Source organism: Dreissena polymorpha, chromosome 15 (genome assembly GCF_020536995.1).
Source record: "Dreissena polymorpha isolate Duluth1 chromosome 15, UMN_Dpol_1.0, whole genome shotgun sequence".
In the NCBI taxonomy this organism is placed as follows: domain Eukaryota; kingdom Metazoa; phylum Mollusca; class Bivalvia; order Myida; family Dreissenidae; genus Dreissena; species Dreissena polymorpha.
The window spans coordinates 52,611,874-52,629,625 of NC_068369.1; the positions used below are offsets into that span (position 1 = coordinate 52,611,874).

At 31.4% G+C, this 17,752-nt stretch overlaps 1 protein-coding gene across 4 annotated transcripts in view; it reads right to left on the minus strand.

Annotated features, from left to right (window-relative positions):
* Positions 1-1,965: 1,965 nt before the first annotated feature.
* LOC127860965 (clumping factor A-like) overlaps positions 1,966-17,752 on the minus strand; it is a 70,178-nt gene continuing 54,391 nt past the window's right edge. For all 4 annotated transcript variants that reach the window (XR_008039985.1, XR_008039984.1, XR_008039983.1 and 1 more), the window contains 2 exons: positions 3,570-3,649; positions 1,966-2,842 (listed from right to left, as the gene is read on the minus strand). The gene's annotated coding sequence lies outside the window, so the exon portion shown is untranslated. The remainder of the gene's footprint in view (positions 2,843-3,569; positions 3,650-17,752) is intronic.

Consider the following 17,752-nt stretch of genomic DNA (forward strand, 5'->3'; position numbering starts at 1 on the left):
GCGGGGAATTAAATTTAATAAAATGCTCTACACAAATATAGAAACGAGCATTTTGTACAATGTATCTCTTTAAATCCATACCACATCTAGCGTTAAAATATTGGCAATCGCTATAAGGACTGTTGCTTTTGTGTGTGTCAACTTTATTTGTATTATTCCAAGTGTTCCTGGGTATGAATTATATTTTTTCAAATCAGAGATTTGTTCTCTATTTAGTAAAAATGTTATCTTTCACATTATTTACTCATATCAATAAGTCAAGTGGTTCTTGATGGAAAAATAACCCTGTCAGTGATGCTCGATTGGTCATTGTCGGCACGGGTACTACGTACATGTAGCCCGGGTACTCTTAAGTATACTCAAATGTACCCCGGGTACGGAAAAGATGGTAACACGTACCCGGCCAAGTTAGACTGTACCCGAGTTTTATTCCCGCCCAAAATCTGATATCGTAAATAGCGCAACCGAATACGAAACAATATTTTCTTTGAACAAAATCCTGCTCAACATGCTTTTTGAATAGAAGTTTCGATAATATAGAGGCCATTTTACAGAATTTTGACATTAATATGAAAAAAGAATGAAAAAATAGCCGACAATGACCAATTTAGCATTAGAATTACCGGGTACGTTTCAGTATATCTGTCGCATCCAGTCCGCACAAGCTAATCAGGGACGACACTTTTCGCCTAAACTAGAGTCTTTCTATGAAGAGAATTTCTAATCACGAAAAAAAAAAGGAATTTGTCGTCCCTGATCATCCTGTCGGACTGCACAGGCTAATCTGGGATGATACTTTAAGCACATGCATTAAACCCCCTTTCCACAGAGCACGGGCTCAATTGCATTGCTGACCATGATGTGCATACGGGCCAGTATGATGCAATAGGGGATGACACAGGGTCGAGATTTCAGACTAACAGGGCACTTTCCCCATTTCCGGGCGCCACTTGCAGCACGGACGACGGTTACCTCAGACCAGTGACTGCAAAGCTTTTACGGGACAAATCTTTTCAACTGAAAGTGATGGGCAAGCCATTAAGTCAAACGAGTTTCACTTAATCCATAACACCAGTGACATTAGAGTTTTCATTGGAGTTACACGCATCTTTTAAAACAACGGACAAGCTGTTGGGGCGAGCAAGTGTCCCATAGTCCAAAACGACGGGATAGAAGAGTTTTGTATTCACACGTATTCAACACTGTATAGAGAGGAGGACTAGTTTATGTGAGCCTTGTTCTGAGAAAACTGGGCTTAATGCATGTGCGTAAAGTGTCATCCCAAATTAGCCTGTGTAGTCCGCACAGGCTTATCAGGGACGACACTTTCCGCCTAATATTGATTTTCTATAAGGAGGGACTTCCTTGAAACTAAAAATACCATAAATGCGGAAAGTGTCGTCCCTGATTAGCCTATACAATAAACGGCGTTTAAAATTAGCACCGATGGGTGTGTAGTTTAGGCCCTTGCTTTTTAATAAAAATGTCAGCGGTTCGAGGCAAAGTGTGATTAAATGTTTGTTGTTTTTTTCTTTCCTTAATTATATTATTGTTTATCATGGAGCAATTTAGTTCCGATGCTTACATTTATCTATTAAAAGCATTTCATGACAAACTTCAAAACATGCCAAAATCTGTGAACAAGTCCCTTTAAGTCTAGCTTTATTCAATATTGCAATATTGTTCGATGGTAAAAACACGTAGTTGGTAGAATAAAATCAAATGCACTATGCTTATATGATTTATGAACAACGTAATTACTCTTAGTTTTCGGACACTTAATTTTTGGACATCCCAGGATTTTAGCAAAATAATTACTAATATTTTAATAACTGCTACTATTACTACTACCGTACTACTAATAATTTTTCTACTTCTACTACTACTACAACAACAACAACTACTACTACTACTACTACTACTACGACGACGACGACGACGACGACGACGACGATTACTACTACTAATACTACTACTAAAACAAAAATATGAAAATACAAAAATTAAGCAAAACTAGGGTGTACAAAATAGGTTGCCGATATGACATAAATGTCTTACCTATTTCTTAAAATGAACATTTACACACAACTTAAATGCAAATAGGGGAGTTAATCTTCATTGTCTCCATAAAAAGAACACACATACTGCATCAATTTAGAAAAACACATAAGCTAATGGAAAAAAATGTGGATAACAAAATTTAACTATTGAGACTTTTGATAATACTAATATTTAAACTTGAACATGCATAATGCAATATTACTGTCCGAATGAGCGAGATGTTTTACGGTGGACGCCTTTTGATCCGTTAAACCCGGATACTGCCGTGTCAATCTTGCCGGGGTTGTTTGTTGTTGTTGTTGTTGTTAACATTACTTTCATGCTGTGTTTTTGAGCTTTTAATTCCGTTAAATCAATTTCTCTTCAGCACTTGTGTTATTTGTCTTTCCTGTAGCGTCTTTTACGAGCTCATTGGCCACTATTTTCTTAACTACAGCGACTTTTATAGGCACGTCGGCCAATGTGTTATTTTTCTTCCCGACAACGACATTTATAAGCTCTAAGGCCAATGTGCTATTTTTATACCATTGGTGTCTAAAAAACCCCAATGGGATAGCGTCATTTTTTTCCTCATATATCGTCATAAAGAAGCTGAAGGGCAAATCCAGACTATGCCTCCACTTTACCGGCATTTACAAGCCGTCCGGCCTGCGCAAAATCATTGTCCCCTTGACTTGCATTCTGAAGTTATTTGGCCACAGCAACATGTATCTCAACTGGAGCGTCATTCTTAGCGATTCGAACTATTGAATGAGACGTCGTACAGATGCGTTTCTCTCATCTGTGAATTAATATATAGAGGAGAAGATAAAACCTTTTGATCATCTGCTAGCCATTTAATCGAGACGAGTTATATTGTCCATAATACAAGATTAAGAAAACATAAAGAACAAGACTATTGCCAAGCAATATATGTCCCCTACCGGCTCACCATTGTCAGTTTTATTTTTTGCCACAGCAACCAGAATTTGTGACGTAGGAACAAAATGAAATGACGTGCATAATGTCCATATTGCCATCTATCAATGTTTCAAGTTTCATGACAAAGTATGAAGAATTTTTAAAATTATCGCAGGATCCAGAAAAGTGTGACAGACTCACAGACTCACGGACTGACGGACTGACGGACACACAGAGCGCAAACCATAAGTCCCCTCCGGTGAAACCGGTAGGGGACAATACATACAACTTTATAATACAGTTTCGGGAACCGCATTGGACCGAAAATGAAAATATTGGGATTCAGGCAGGTTTAAAAGTATGAACATGAAGCTTTGCGAAATCACGAACGCAATTACTAAAGTTTATATTATAAATTGGATATCCAAGTCAGATAAAATAGAATAGTGCTGGTATTTAACTATCATCAAATTCTTATCGAATATCGCACTTAAAGCTCTAAGGTGAAATATTTTACGAGAAATGTATCGAAATTTAATATAGTTGTACCATACAGAACAGGCATACTTATGGTATCAAAAAGCATCAATTTAAATGTGACAACATACCTGGAGAGACATGTATGTTGGTTTCCCCTGACGCTCTGTAATGTCGTCGGCGTCGATTTCATGATATACGATGTTGTCGTCTGTAAACGGAGATTCGTATGTTTTATAACATTGTGAATAAAGTTAGGTCTGAACGTCGAATTGTCTTGTCATGGAGCATACTTCTGATAATTCGAAGTTATATTAAAATTCTATTAGGGATATACAAGTCACAGAGCGAACACGATATACGGACCTAACTATACACCCATTGACCAACGAACGACAACCATATGCCCGCCTTTGGAAGCATACACAGTTGACTTGTAAGATTTTAGGTCACTTTATCTACTAAAACTCATACAGAAAAACATTCAAAGCACATTTAAGTCCACGTGAACACAAAAGGTTGTTTCAAATTTGTGAAATATGAAAACTCAACACAAACACGAAATATCGAATAAAAACATCTTACAAATCACAGCGCAATATATGTTTTTGAACACGTCAATATATAATCAAATATTGATATGACTACTTAATTTCGCTGTACATGTTTAAATGGAGACAATAACTCAAGAAAAGTTTGGTTGTAAAACTGCGAGACTAATACCCGAACATTTAATAATTTCATCTATCATTAACACATCGAATCACTTCTTTATTTAGCAATGACGATATCGAACAAATGTATGATGTATTTATGACGTCGACATATGAAAGAGCTGATGTCATGAAAAAAAATGTGTTACATTATGCAAGCACAACATATATATATATCCACAGGTACTTGAAAAAAATATTTTGGTCCTATATATATATATATAATGCAAAATATACCTTACTTTATATAATAAACGAAGCCAAAACGTTCATCTTTCAACGTTGCCCCTATTCAAATGCACCAATATTTTACAGACGCACATAGAATGCCGGAAATAAAATCAAAAAGCATCGGAGCGATCAAAACATTTCTTTTAAACCAGAAGAAACAACAAATTCTTTAAGGACCACGGAGGATTACAACATATTTTGTTGTAATGTAACCTTAAATAAATTTAAATTAATTTGCGGTTCCCGCGAAATACCCGCCAACGAATCAAAACAATGTTATTTTTCTTTATCATTTGATTGGATCCTACCATTAGGACTTTGCTCGCCCTCATATGTACACTAAAAGCATGCGGTTAACGTCGGTACAAATCATACATCATTTTGAAGAATGACGAATCATAGGTGTGATTTTGTTGCGAATCCAAATTCAAACTGGATCAAAATATTAAACACAACAGAACGTATATGTGCTTGTTGAAGTTGACAGAATGATTGAAATGTTATTAAATAAATAGTTTAAATAACTATTATGTGTTGTGGTGGAGCTGGGGTGCGGATTATAGTATCAGAAGTAGTGTTGGTGAAAAGCCGGCGAAATAAACTTTAAAGTAAACTGTTCACAAAGGCGACCAAATTTGCGTATTTCTACATAATAATAAAGAAGTATATATGTTATAACATAAAGCCTGTGTATATATATATATATATATATATATATATATATATATAGATATAGAGATATAGATATATATATATATATATATATATATATATATATATATATATATATATATATATATATATATATATATATATCTATATATATATATATATATATATATATATATATATATATATATATATATATATATATATATATAATAAAAGTAAAAACACGTGTCTGGGATTTTAAATATATATTGATTTAGCCAACGCGTTTCGCATAGCTCATCAGGGCATAATACAATATATTACAACGTCAAATGTCATGGAGGATAACGTCATATCAATTATGACGTCATAACGTCAATAAATATTAAATGAAATTTAATTTGGGTTTAAATACATGTATAAAATGTTGTTCTTTTGCTAACCTAGCTGAAATTTTGTTCGAAAATAGCTTATAAAATGGAAATATTTTAAATTTTGGTTCATTATGTGAACATTCATCTAAATGTTTACTTAAAGGCATCTGTCTTGTTGAGGGGTCTCGCATTTGTTGTTCATGGACAGATCGCCTATTTCTAAGTTTATCGCCAGTTTGGCCTATATAATATTGTTTGCATCCATCGCATACTAATACATTAATCACATTTTGTATATCACATGACATATTAGTTTTTATTTTGAACATTTTGCCATTAAAATCAAAAGAATTCCCTTCAATAATATAACCACACAGGGCGCATCTAGGGTCATTACATTTGGATACTCTTGGTTCTTGAGATGAAAAGTAAGATTTGGTTAACAGACGTTTTAAATTAGGTGGCTGTCGCTTACATTTTATTATCTTCTAATTTGAAATTATTTTATTCATAACCGGGTCTGTTTGTAAAATGTCAATGTTGTTTTTTAATACGCCAAACAGTTCTTTATTTTTTGGATTTTGTGTTGAAATAAATGGAATTATATTACTCTTGTCTTTTTGTGTTGATTTTGAAAGTAATTCATGTTTAGGGATGGAAAGTGCTTTTTTAATACCTGTATTTATAATAGATTGTGGATATTTTCTTTGAATAAGGGAATGCTTAAGTTCATTTAAACGTTTTAGTTTAAGTTTATCATTCGAAACTATGGTGCAGATCCGTTTCGCTAAAGTGAAAGGAATATTTATCTTTGTGTGTTTATTATGACAAGAGGTAAAATTAAGATACTGTTTAGAATCAGTTTCTTTGTAATATATATCAGTATTAATTTCAGTATTGTTTTTTATAATCAATATATCAAGAAATGGTAACTCGAGTGTGCTTGTTTGCATTGTAAACTTGATATCCGAATGTAAGTTGTTTAAAATAGTATAAAAGTTTTGAAGTTCATGGGGAAATTTTGTCCAGAAAATAAAGCAATCGTCTAGAAATCTTTTCCAAAATGTTTTTATAAAAGAAAGAAAGTCATCATTATAAATTGATCCAATTCTTGCATATAGTTTTTTTTCTAAAAATCCCACTACCAATGTAGCGTATGTTGGCGCGAATTTAGTACCCATTGCAGTCTCTTTAGATTGGTTGTAGTACTTATCATCAAAATTGAAGTTATTATTTTCAAGTATTATTTTTATGCCTTCTTTTATAAACCGTTGCGAAAACCTTTCATTAACCGAATCTGGATATTTTTGAAGCCAATAATCAATAGCTTCTAAACCAAGAGTATGCGGTATATTAGAATATAAATTAATTACATCAAATGATACTAATGTACTTGACTCTGGAACTTGTGAAGGTATATGTTTTAGGAAATCTATGTTATTTGTTATATTGCTATTGACATATTTTACAAACGGTTTTAACAAGATATCCAATAAAGAACTTAAACGACTTGTTTCACAGTTAGTTCCAGCGACTATTGGGCGAAAGTTTAAATCGTCTGGATCCATTAACTCTATATATTCTGAATTGCTATGATTAATTGCATCCTGAATGATTTTACTTTTATGAGTTTTTGGAAGACCATAAAATAGACTTGTTTTCCATTCGAATTTTACTAAGAAATCATTTTCCTGTTTAGTTAGTTTATTATTTTCCTTTAGTAAATTGCGTATTTTTGAAAGTGTTATTTGACTACCATTATCAGGGATTTGTTTATAATATTCAACGTCATTTAACATTGCTAATAATTTTCTTCTATAAAAGTCTGTATTCATTATAACAATTCCGCCACCCTTATCTGCTTCTTTAATAGTTATGGATTTGTCTTCTGCTAATCAATCTATAGCTTTTCTTTCTTTTAATGATATGTTATGTTTAGTGTCATTTTCCATTTGAGAATGTTGAAGGCAAAGTGTTCGAGTAACATTTATATAATGGTCTAGTGTATTATTTCTATGTTTAGGTGGATAAAAGGACGTTTGATTTTTTACAATAGAATTGTTTGTATTATTATGATCACTATTATTAAAAAACTCTTTAAGCCTAAGTGATCTATGAAAATCATCCACATATTTTATTTGATCATAATAATCATTTTTATATTTAGGTGTTGGTGTAAATTTAAAACCCCTCAATAAGACGTCAATTTCAGTTTGAGATAATGATCTTTTTGAAAAATTGTAAATTTTTGTAAATAATTTTGAATTTTCAGCAATGTTACCTAAAGTTTCTATGTCGGACTGCTCCACTCCCTGCCTCCTTCTAAAAAATCAACGTTAAATTCGCTTGGTTTTCGTCGTTATCTTGCAATATGTCGTCGCTCATATTGTTGTTGTTTCTATAGTTTCTTCTGTATGAAGACCTTGTGTTATCTCTTATATTGCTTCTGTTTGAAGTGGAATTGTTTCTTTGGAAATTGTTATGTAATTCGATGTTGGTATTATTAATTTTTAAAAGAACTTCTCTTACAATACTTTCCACATCTATATTTTGTAAACAGCTTGTTTGATTTTGTTGCAGATTTCTTCTTTGCGAATGTTGTTTATTGGTGTTTCTTTCTTGACTGTTGTAGTTGTATGTTGTTTTCTGATTTGGTAGTTGGTGGTATTTTTTCGGACAGCATCCGCATATGAAGAGGGTTGATTTTTGTTTACGAAGTCTTTTTTTTAAAGAATGGATTTTTATTTTCATGTTCCTTTATGAATTCTTCTTCGTATTTTGAAAGCCATTTTTCATTCTTTCCCCATCTTTTATGTGAAATTTCTTCATTTCGTTGCGTTTCCGTTTTCCAAAGTTCTACCAGTGTCCGTGCTGTTCTTCCGTTGCATTTTGAATGTATCAATTTGAATATTTCTTCGTCGATGCGCTTGAATTTCTCACAGTTTGAAGAAGCACGTAATGACTGCAATTCTGTTTGGATATTGAAGTCATTCAATACGGCCCTTTCTCTAACTGATTTCTGATCGATATTTTCATTTGGTATTTCTTTTTTCTGTAAATGTTTTGGTATTACCATTGGAGTTGACCTTAACCATTTAGAATATTTTTCAAAATGGCCTTTATTTTTTATCATGGACCAGTACGTACTTTTTCGTATTTCCATTTTGTTGTGCCATATATTTGATATTTCCATTTTTATTTTTAGTGCTTCTCTTTCAAATATGTTATTGTTTTCCTCGTTATTTTCGTGGTTCACGGATATTTCGGGCTTCGGTATATTTTGAGAAATTTCATGTACAGCTGATTTTATGTATATATATACATATATATATATATATATATACGTTTCACCTTATCTTAACTTTCACTCATTATTTGGTGAATATTATTACTGTAAAAAAATATTAAAATGTTCGGTTATTTAGTCTGAAACGGAATAGAATATATTAGTTTACTATCGACATTAGTACATGCAATATTTTTAGAGGATAGTCAATACGTTCAGACAAATTAAACTTAATAGTTAAATTTTAATTATATTTTCAATTTTCAGACCAATAGGTAAAAAAGATTGTTTTGTCTTTGCTAGAAAAATGGGGAAACAATTATCTCTATAACTTATCGGTATCATATCAAATGGGTGAATTAACATACATATAAATGCATTAAAAATGGTGCCAGATAAAATTGTCTTATCTTTACAATGGATCGTCCGAAATTATTATTAGCAGTCTTAAACATCTTCATTTTCCGTTGTTTACATAGAACGTATAGAGAAAATTGATTTATTTTTATCAATGCACTTAAAAGGCAACCACAAAAAATTCATATTGGATAAAACTGTTTCAACTTGTTTTGTTTGTTAAAAAAGGGACAGAGCACATATAACCCACAAGTATTTGTAATATAAGTGGAGGAATTCGTTTAAGATAGTAATGTATAACTTTCCGTGTGCTCTTCTGTTTAGTCATGTATAGATTATATCAGCTCAATATATAATTCACCCGCGATGAAATAGACGAGTGTATACATGTACTTCAATAACCACGTTCTTTTCGACCTCATCTCTGACTTTATGTTTGTCTGTTTACTGCTTTCATAAAAAGATTCCTTCGAGTTTCAGCTCAAATCATGCAAAGTCGTGTCCTTTTGATATGAAGTTGTATATGTGTATTTGTTTTCATCATATATTAAAACATTCAAAAGTTAGTCTATTTTCAACATTTTTTAAACAAGGTTATTCTTTATTATATAAATTAATATTAATGAAAAATGTAAAATAAAAACACACTTCGTATGTCCTTAGTGGTCCGATGGTATAAGTTTTGTTATGATACATTGTACATAAACATTATGAGTGTAACATTCTTTTTACGCGTCACGTTGTGTCTTTCATGTGTTCATTTTCTGACTGAAGGTACATTTGATTGTGATCGTTTAGACGCGCGTTTGGTTTGCAATTATTTCAAGGGGAAGTATGAGGCTCGGTTAGCTCTTAATCCGGTTACAACCCTTAATGCTTTGCAATGACCTTTTCCAGGCGGTGATTCGCGTTTTTATGATTGTATGGTTTACTGTATGCTTATAATCGATGTTCTGTTGTACCTGAAGTGGATAAGAAAAAGAATTGCTCTCCTGATATAGTGTCTGAAGTTTCGTCGTTTTCTTTATAATGGCAAACACATTTCTTTTTTTATATGGCCTTCAAACATATTAAAACATATTCACATTACACATACCATGTAAATAAAAATTATATGAAGCTGAAAAATAATAATAGTAACAATAACAACATCAACAATAATAATAATATTGATCACAATGACAATAAGTACATAATCATAACAATAATAATTATCGTCAAACTCATGATTATAGTGGTATGAATTTAACAATCATATTCGAAACATCGATTCACTGCAATGTAAAAACAATACTTAAATACATTTCAATTGTATTACACATTATAACACATACTATTGATATATAACATTAAATTCCATTTACATATTAAACAAAAAAATTCTCAATTTAAAAAGGGGTTTAAACATACATTCTTCAACATCATTATAAAGAAACATTTTAAATATGTATGTACAAACAATTACAATTATAATGAAATAATTACTAGGTCGAACACTAATCGAATCCGCGAGTTGTAGTTGTTGATTTAGTAGTAACCGTAGCCTAAAATTAACGTTATATTTTACTAAGAAGTAGAAGCAAACCAATAACATTTCTTTTTCTTGATGATTTAGTTTTATCGTTTGATAAAGCAGTGTACAACCAGGCATTATTATTTGTGAGCGTAAGTATGGGCTTAGCTACGGTTGAGACCGTAGCACGTGACTGCCTGTGTGGATAACTCCATTAAATTTAAGCAGACGACGAATGCTAAAAGCGTCTGCTCTAACCACCGCATCTGCCTGTTCTCACTGGTACACTACATAGTGTGCATTTAATATATATATATATATATAATGCAAAATATACCTTACTTTATATAATAAACGAAGCCAAAACGTTCATCTTTCAACGTTGCCCCTATTCAAATGCACCAATATTTTACAGACGCACATAGAATGCCGGAAATAAAATCAAAAAGCATCGGAGCGATCAAAACATTTCTTTTAAACCAGAAGAAACAACAAATTCTTTAAGGACCACGGAGGATTACAACATATTTTGTTGTAATGTAACCTTAAATAAATTTAAATTAATTTGCGGTTCCCGCGAAATACCCGCCAACGAATCAAAACAATGTTATTTTTCTTTATCATTTGATTGGATCCTACCATTAGGACTTTGCTCGCCCTCATATGTACACTAAAAGCATGCGGTTAACGTCGGTACAAATCATACATCATTTTGAAGAATGACGAATCATAGGTGTGATTTTGTTGCGAATCCAAATTCAAACTGGATCAAAATATTAAACACAACAGAACGTATATGTGCTTGTTGAAGTTGACAGAATGATTGAAATGTTATTAAATAAATAGTTTAAATAACTATTATGTGTTGTGGTGGAGCTGGGGTGCGGATTATAGTATCAGAAGTAGTGTTGGTGAAAAGCCGGCGAAATAAACTTTAAAGTAAACTGTTCACAAAGGCGACCAAATTTGCGTATTTCTACATAATAATAAAGAAGTATATATGTTATAACATAAAGCCTGTGTATATATATATATATATATATATATATATATATATATATATATATATATATATATATATATATATATATAATAAAAGTAAAAACACGTGTCTGGGATTTTAAATATATATTGATTTAGCCAACGCGTTTCGCATAGCTCATCAGGGCATAATACAATATATTACAACGTCAAAATGTCATGGAGATAACGTCATATCAATTATGACGTCATAACGTCAATAAATATTAAATGAAATTTAATTTGGGTTTAAATACATGTATAAAATGTTGTTCTTTTGCTAACCTAGCTGAAATTTTGTTCGAAAATAGCTTATAAAATGGAAATATTTTAAATTTTGGTTCATTATGTGAACATTCATCTAAATGTTTACTTAAAGGCATCTGTCTTGTTGAGGGGTCTCGCATTTGTTGTTCATGGACAGATCGCCTATTTCTAAGTTTATCGCCAGTTTGGCCTATATAATATTGTTTGCATCCATTGCATACTAATACATTAATCACATTTTGTATATCACATGACATATTAGTTTTTATTTTGAACATTTTGCCATTAAAATCAAAAGAATTCCCTTCAATAATATAACCACACAGGGCGCATCTAGGGTCATTACATTTGGATACTCTTGGTTCTTGAGATGAAAAGTAAGATTTGGTTAACAGACGTTTTAAATTAGGTGGCTGTCGCTTACATTTTATTATCTTCTAATTTGAAATTATTTTATTCATAACCGGGTCTGTTTGTAAAATGTCAATGTTGTTTTTTAATACGCCAAACAGTTCTTTATTTTTTGGATTTTGTGTTGAAATAAATGGAATTATATTACTCTTGTCTTTTTGTGTTGATTTTGAAAGTAATTCATGTTTAGGGATGGAAAGTGCTTTTTTAATACCTGTATTTATAATAGATTGTGGATATTTTCTTTGAATAAGGGAATGCTTAAGTTCATTTAAACGTTTTAGTTTAAGTTTATCATTCGAAACTATGGTGCAGATCCGTTTCGCTAAAGTGAAAGGAATATTTATCTTTGTGTGTTTATTATGACAAGAGGTAAAATTAAGATACTGTTTAGAATCAGTTTCTTTGTAATATATATCAGTATTAATTTCAGTATTGTTTTTTATAATCAATATATCAAGAAATGGTAACTCGAGTGTGCTTGTTTGCATTGTAAACTTGATATCCGAATGTAAGTTGTTTAAAATAGTATAAAAGTTTTGAAGTTCATGGGGAAATTTTGTCCAGAAAATAAAGCAATCGTCTAGAAATCTTTTCCAAAATGTTTTTATAAAAGAAAGAAAGTCATCATTATAAATTGATCCAATTCTTGCATATAGTTTTTTTTTCTAAAAATCCCACTACCAATGTAGCGTATGTTGGCGCGAATTTAGTACCCATTGCAGTCTCTTTAGATTGGTTGTAGTACTTATCATCAAAATTGAAGTTATTATTTTCAAGTATTATTTTTATGCCTTCTTTTATAAACCGTTGCGAAAACCTTTCATTAACCGAATCTGGATATTTTTGAAGCCAATAATCAATAGCTTCTAAACCAAGAGTATGCGGTATATTAGAATATAAATTAATTACATCAAATGATACTAATGTACTTGACTCTGGAACTTGTGAAGGTATATGTTTTAGGAAATCTATGTTATTTGTTATATTGCTATTGACATATTTTACAAACGGTTTTAACAAGATATCCAATAAAGAACTTAAACGACTTGTTTCACAGTTAGTTCCAGCGACTATTGGGCGAAAGTTTAAATCGTCTGGATCCATTAACTCTATATATTCTGAATTGCTATGATTAATTGCATCCTGAATGATTTTACTTTTATGAGTTTTTGGAAGACCATAAAATAGACTTGTTTTCCATTCGAATTTTACTAAGAAATCATTTTCCTGTTTAGTTAGTTTATTATTTTCCTTTAGTAAATTGCGTATTTTTGAAAGTGTTATTTGACTACCATTATCAGGGATTTGTTTATAATATTCAACGTCATTTAACATTGCTAATAATTTTCTTCTATAAAAGTCTGTATTCATTATAACAATTCCGCCACCCTTATCTGCTTCTTTAATAGTTATGGATTTGTCTTCTGCTAATAAATCTATAGCTTTTCTTTCTTTTAATGATATGTTATGTTTAGTGTCATTTTCCATTTGAGAATGTTGAAGGCAAAGTGTTCGAGTAACATTTATATAATGGTCTAGTGTATTATTTCTATGTTTAGGTGGATAAAAGGACGTTTGATTTTTTACAATAGAATTGTTTGTATTATTATGATCACTATTATTAAAAAACTCTTTAAGCCTAAGTGATCTATGAAAATCATCCACATATTTTATTTGATCATAATAATCATTTTTATATTTAGGTGTTGGTTGTAAATTTAAAACCCCTCAATAAGACGTCAATTTCAGTTTGAGATAATGATCTTTTTGAAAAATTGTAAATTTTTGTAAATAATTTTGAATTTTCAGCAATGTTACCTAAAGTTTCTATGTCGGACTGCTCCACTCCCTGCCTCCTTCTAAAAAATCAACGTTAAATTCGCTTGGTTTTCGTCGTTATCTTGCAATATGTCGTCGCTCATATTGTTGTTGTTTCTATAGTTTCTTCTGTATGAAGACCTTGTGTTATCTCTTATATTGCTTCTGTTTGAAGTGGAATTGTTTCTTTGGAAATTGTTATGTAATTCGATGTTGGTATTATTAATTTTTAAAAGAACTTCTCTTACAATACTTTCCACATCTATATTTTGTAAACAGCTTGTTTGATTTTGTTGCAGATTTCTTCTTTGCGAATGTTGTTTATTGGTGTTTCTTTCTTGACTGTTGTAGTTGTATGTTGTTTTCTGATTTGGTAGTTGGTGGTATTTTTTCGGACAGCATCCGCATATGAAGAGGGTTGATTTTTGTTTACGAAGTCTTTTTTTTAAAGAATGGATTTTTATTTTCATGTTCCTTTATGAATTCTTCTTCGTATTTTGAAAGCCATTTTTCATTCTTTCCCCATCTTTTATGTGAAATTTCTTCATTTCGTTGCGTTTCCGTTTTCCAAAGTTCTACCAGTGTCCGTGCTGTTCTTCCGTTGCATTTTGAATGTATCAATTTGAATATTTCTTCGTCGATGCGCTTGAATTTCTCACAGTTTGAAGAAGCACGTAATGACTGCAATTCTGTTTGGATATTGAAGTCATTCAATACGGCCCTTTCTCTAACTGATTTCTGATCGATATTTTCATTTGGTATTTCTTTTTTCTGTAAATGTTTTGGTATTACCATTGGAGTTGACCTTAACCATTTAGAATATTTTTCAAAATGGCCTTTATTTTTTATCATGGACCAGTACGTACTTTTTCGTATTTCCATTTTGTTGTGCCATATATTTGATATTTCCATTTTTATTTTTAGTGCTTCTCTTTCAAATATGTTATTGTTTTCCTCGTTATTTTCGTGGTTCACGGATATTTCGGGCTTCGGTATATTTTGAGAAATTTCATGTACAGCTGATTTTATGTATATATATACATATATATATATATATATACGTTTCACCTTATCTTAACTTTCACTCATTATTTGGTGAATATTATTACTGTAAAAAAATATTAAAATGTTCGGTTATTTAGTCTGAAACGGAATAGAATATATTAGTTTACTATCGACATTAGTACATGCAATATTTTTAGAGGATAGTCAATACGTTCAGACAAATTAAACTTAATAGTTAAATTTTAATTATATTTTCAATTTTCAGACCAATAGGTAAAAAAGATTGTTTTGTCTTTGCTAGAAAAATGGGGAAACAATTATCTCTATAACTTATCGGTATCATATCAAATGGGTGAATTAACATACATATAAATGCATTAAAAATGGTGCCAGATAAAATTGTCTTATCTTTACAATGGATCGTCCGAAATTATTATTAGCAGTCTTAAACATCTTCATTTTCCGTTGTTTACATAGAACGTATAGAGAAAATTGATTTATTTTTATCAATGCACTTAAAAGGCAACCACAAAAAATTCATATTGGATAAAACTGTTTCAACTTGTTTTGTTTGTTAAAAAAGGGACAGAGCACATATAACCCACAAGTATTTGTAATATAAGTGGATGAATTCGTTTAAGATAGTAATGTATAACTTTCCGTGTGCTCTTCTGTTTAGTCATGTATAGATTATATCAGCTCAATATATAATTCACCCGCGATGAAATAGACGAGTGTATACATGTACTTCAATAACCACGTTCTTTTCGACCTCATCTCTGACTTTATGTTTGTCTGTTTACTGCTTTCATAAAAAGATTCCTTCGAGTTTCAGCTCAAATCATGCAAAGTCGTGTCCTTTTGATATGAAGTTGTATATGTGTATTTGTTTTCATCATATATTAAAACATTCAAAAGTTAGTCTATTTTCAACATTTTTTAAACAAGGTTATTCTTTATTATATAAATTAATATTAATGAAAAATGTAAAATAAAAACACACTTCGTATGTCCTTAGTGGTCCGATGGTATAAGTTTTGTTATGATACATTGTACATAAACATTATGAGTGTAACATTCTTTTTACGCGTCACGTTGTGTCTTTCATGTGTTCATTTTCTGACTGAAGGTACATTTGATTGTGATCGTTTAGACGCGCGTTTGGTTTGCAATTATTTCAAGGGGAAGTATGAGGCTCGGTTAGCTCTTAATCCGGTTACAACCCTTAATGCTTTGCAATGACCTTTTCCAGGCGGTGATTCGCGTTTTTATGATTGTATGGTTTACTGTATGCTTATAATCGATGTTCTGTTGTACCTGAAGTGGATAAGAAAAAGAATTGCTCTCCTGATATAGTGTCTGAAGTTTCGTCGTTTTCTTTATAATGGCAAACACATTTCTTTTTTTATATGGCCTTCAAACATATTAAAACATATTCACATTACACATACCATGTAAATAAAAATTATATGAAGCTGAAAAATAATAATAGTAACAATAACAACATCAACAATAATAATAATATTGATCACAATGACAATAAGTACATAATCATAACAATAATAATTATCGTCAAACTCATGATTATAGTGGTATGAATTTAACAATCATATTCGAAACATCGATTCACTGCAATGTAAAAACAATACTTAAATACATTTCAATTGTATTACACATTATAACACATACTATTGATATATAACATTAAATTCCATTTACATATTAAACAAAAAAATTCTCAATTTAAAAAGGGGTTTAAACATACATTCTTCAACATCATCATAAAGAAACATTTTAAATATGTATGTACAAACAATTACAATTATAATGAAATAATTACTAGGTCGAACACTAATCGAATCCGCGAGTTGTAGTTGTTGATTTAGTAGTAACCGTAGCCTAAAATTAACGTTATATTTTACTAAGAAGTAGAAGCAAACCAATAACATTTCTTTTTCTTGATGATTTAGTTTTATCGTTTGATAAAGCAGTGTACAACCAGGCATTATTATTTGTGAGCGTAAGTATGGGCTTAGCTACGGTTGAGACCGTAGCACGTGACTGCCTGTGTGGATAACTCCATTAAATTTAAGCAGACGACGAATGCTAAAAGCGTCTGCTCTAACCACCGCATCTGCCTGTTCTCACTGGTACACTACATAGTGTGCATTTAACAGCTTGTAAGACAACGTTGGCCAGTCTAGTGTTTATCATTGAAATCTACGTATTTGCTGCTTTCATGGAAAACGGGCCTTAATGCATGTCGAATAAGATTAGCACGTGCACACTGATGAGCTGTATCAATGATTTGGAAAAAAAAAACACATCTCGACCCGTGTTTTCAGACAAACTCTTAATAAATTTGAATGGGTTGTGGTCATTTCAAACTTGCGATATAAAAAGCTATAACATAATTTTGAAAACTGAGTTGCGTCTAAGATTATACAACAGCGAGCAAATTCAGTGCCTTCAGCGCTTTGATTATGTTATGTGATGGTCCAATGAAAGAATACTATTTTATGTGTATTGCTTTAAAGTGGCGGTAGAATTCATTAGCGCTGTTACCTCAGCCGAATTTAATTAGCCCCCGTGCGGTTCTAATGGCCGTATATCAAGCCTTGGCATTTTGACACTGTATTGGCGGTAAATCGGAACAAGAAATTGT